Source organism: Pinus tabuliformis, chromosome 5_2, assembly GCF_031772625.1.
Source record: "Pinus tabuliformis cultivar Carrire ecotype Pingquan chromosome 5_2, CPIR1, whole genome shotgun sequence".
In the NCBI taxonomy this organism is placed as follows: domain Eukaryota; kingdom Viridiplantae; phylum Streptophyta; class Pinopsida; order Pinales; family Pinaceae; genus Pinus; species Pinus tabuliformis.
In genome coordinates this window covers 253,826,623-253,829,993 of record NC_142306.1, presented here as the reverse complement: position 1 = coordinate 253,829,993, position 3,371 = coordinate 253,826,623, and the positions used below count along the sequence as shown (strand labels likewise).

At 32.8% G+C, this 3,371-nt stretch overlaps 1 pseudogene; it reads right to left on the bottom strand.

The window, feature by feature from the left end:
* Positions 1-1,750: 1,750 nt before the first annotated feature.
* LOC149158490 (pentatricopeptide repeat-containing protein At2g46050, mitochondrial pseudogene) lies at positions 1,751-2,092 on the bottom strand (annotated as a pseudogene).
* Positions 2,093-3,371: the final 1,279 nt, after the last annotated feature.

The following is a 3,371-nucleotide window of genomic DNA, read 5'->3' as shown; positions in this document are numbered from 1 at the left end:
AGATATTTCACCTCGCTCGGACCACGTCATATGAATGCAGCATCGACCTAGAGTTGCAAACCATGGGCCATTCCTCCTCAGAAGATACTGGTGTGTCAATTCCCCGCTAGTTATTGCACCATCAAAAAGAGAAGGATCAAAACCCATTTTCCTCATCTTCTCCAATGTGCTCAATTCATTTCTTGAAGAATTACTGATAATTACTATATTTATGCCAGTTTGGGCTAATTGTTCCAAAGTTGCAATAGCTCATCTATAAGGTCTCTTCCGATCGTGAGAAACTCCAAATTGATCTAAAAACCATGCCTTATATTGACCAGTTTGTGCCAAGTCCCTTAGACCTCTCAAACTTTGACAAATTTGATTCTCATTTTTCACTATAGACCATGTTTTTGACATTCTTCTCTTATAGATATCCTTTTCTGGTGCTTTCCTATATAACAAATCCAACTATGTTCAGGCACGAAAGAAGCTAGTCCAATAGTAAATGCCATGGTAGAGAAGATTGAGTCTTGTGTTGTAGTTATACTTGAAGTCCAATGTAATCATTATTTGTGTAAGAATCAGATCTCGGCAAAGCCTTTATCAATTTTGACATAAATTAAAAAGCCATGTTTTCTTTTCCCATAACACAATTAAACAGATATAAACAACATTCAATATTAATTTTTATCCAAGCAAGCATGGTAATCCATTAAATCACCAATAGTCCCCACAAGAACACAACCCATTGTTCCAATGATGGAAGCGATTTGCATCCCTAACTACAATTTCTCGCCCTATAATTCTGGATATGAACTTGATATCAGTGTAACAATCACCACGCACATAGATTTTTTAAAATCCGAAGGGGTGTCCCAAGAGGTGTATTGATAATCCCAAAAACAATAGCTAGCTTGTCACTGTGCTGGTAAAGAGAATGCTCTTACTACATCTGCTCCACATCTTTCATAACAAAATTTATGTTTGGCACATAGCCAGCCCTGTTCATCTGCAAAATCAAGCCTTCCAATCTCTCATATATCTCCTTTGTTTGTAGGTGTGATCTATCTCCTGCAATGAATGTATGAATTTTGTTCTTCACCTCAACCCAACTACATCCTAGCTCATTTTTAGGGCCCCTATCCTTCATCAATTTTATAACCTTAGCTATGTCATCCCACATCCCAGCAACAACGTAGATGTTTGATAGTAATACATATGTTGAAGCCCTGTGAGGTTCAAGATCAAGAATGTGCTCTACTGTATCTCGTCCTAGCTCCAAATTACCATGTTTTCTGCAGGAACTAAGCATAGTTCGCCATACAAGAGGACCAGGTTCAAATGGTACTTTGTTAATAAAGTTATTAGCCTCATCCAAGTATCCAGCTCAACCAAGAAGGTCAAAAACACAGGAATAGTGGTCCTCTCTTGCTCTTATGCCATATTTTTATCCATAGAATCAAAGTAACACATCCCTTTGTCCACTAACCCTATATGGCTACAAGCATGTAGAACACCAACAAAAGTTACATCATTTGGCTTCATGCCTGCCCGCTGTATTTCCTCAAAGAGTTGCAAGGCGTCACTACCATGACCATGTTGACTGTATCCCACAACCATTGCAGTTGATGAGAACATATCTAACTTGGGCATCTCATCAAAAACTTTGCATGCACCTTCTATACTCCAACATTTTGTATATACATCGATTAGTGTATTTCCTAGAACAACATCTGCCTCTATAAATCCAACTTTTTTTGATATGAACCTACACCTTCCTGGCCTGTTCCAAAGTTTTTAAGTTTGCACAGGCATTAAGAACACTAGCAAAGGTAATTTGGTCCAGCTTTAGCCCTGTCAGTAGAATTTGGCAAAACAATGTCACGACATTCTCAGACACAATGTTTTGAGAATATCTTGCAACTTTTGCATGCCATGAAATAGTATTTCGTTCAATCATGTTGTCAAATATTTTTCTTGCATCTTCAATGCTTTTGAATTTGGCGTAGGCATCTATAAATGAATTCCCTAAGAAGACCTCTGATTCAAATCCTATTTTGACAATATAAGCATGAAATTTCTTACCTTGTCCCAAAGCTGACACCCCCATACATGCGCTCAAAACACTACCAAAAATGAACTAGTTTGGTTTCGTACCTATGTTGCATTTTACAAAACAATTCCAGTGCCTCCTCACCATGGCCAGGTAATTTAATGAAATTTTGTATTTTCATTAGAAACAAAATTATTCTCATTCTTTTAAACAACTAAGTTTTACTTAAGAAATCATAACTAGAATTTTTTTATTTAGAAACTTCCGTTGTGTAATTTTCCTGTGCCTAAATCACAACATTTGTCTATAAATAAAATTCTCTCATTTATATATAAAATATTATATATATATATATATATATATATATATATATATATATATATATATATATATATATATATATATATATATATATATATATCTATATAGATATATCTATATATATATATATATATATATATAGATAGATAGATATATATATATATATATATATATATATATATATATATATATATATATAGATAGATAGATAGATATATATATATATATATATATATATATATATATATATATATATATATATATATATATATATATACCATTTGTGAGCATCTTTATATCATCTCAAAAAAATTGGAGAGATTTTCCATGTAAGTATTAAAGTTCATATCTCAAGTTATACCTTTTTAGGTTGATTATCTAGAATTTATTAAATAAGTTCATATGGCAAAAGAGACTCCATAGCAGATTTTATTTCTGCACTTTTCCCATCAGAATGATTTTGTTGGGTTGAAAATAGTATTTCCAGTATTCTAAAAGAGTCTTTAACTAGCCATCCCTTGGAATCTTTGAATCTGCACAGGCCTCTTTTGGTCTTCGTTGTTATTTTTTTTAGTTTCACAAAACTGCCTTCTATGTTTCTGAGTCTTTGAAAACTTTGATCCTTGAAGATTGAAAACATGTCTGACAATGTTTGGGTATGAAACACATTGCTCTAGGCATGGATTAAACTCATTTTGTGAATACCAAAGCTACGCCACTCATTCAAGATATGGCTCAATCTTGCAACCTCACAACCATCTCAACAAAAAAATATCTAAATCCATTGAAACTAAGTCACAAATATTGATCTAAAAGCTTCTCTGAATTCTGTTAGTTCGATAAGTTAAGAAGTTATGAAAATTATATGTTAAATACATTTTGAAATTGAGATTTATGTGTTTTGCAAGTATATAAGTGATATTAATTTTCATTCTCCATTGTATTAATATCACAAAGTGACATTATTTCATCCCACAATATTTTAGATTTTGTTAATGAAGGTAGTAAGAAGTCA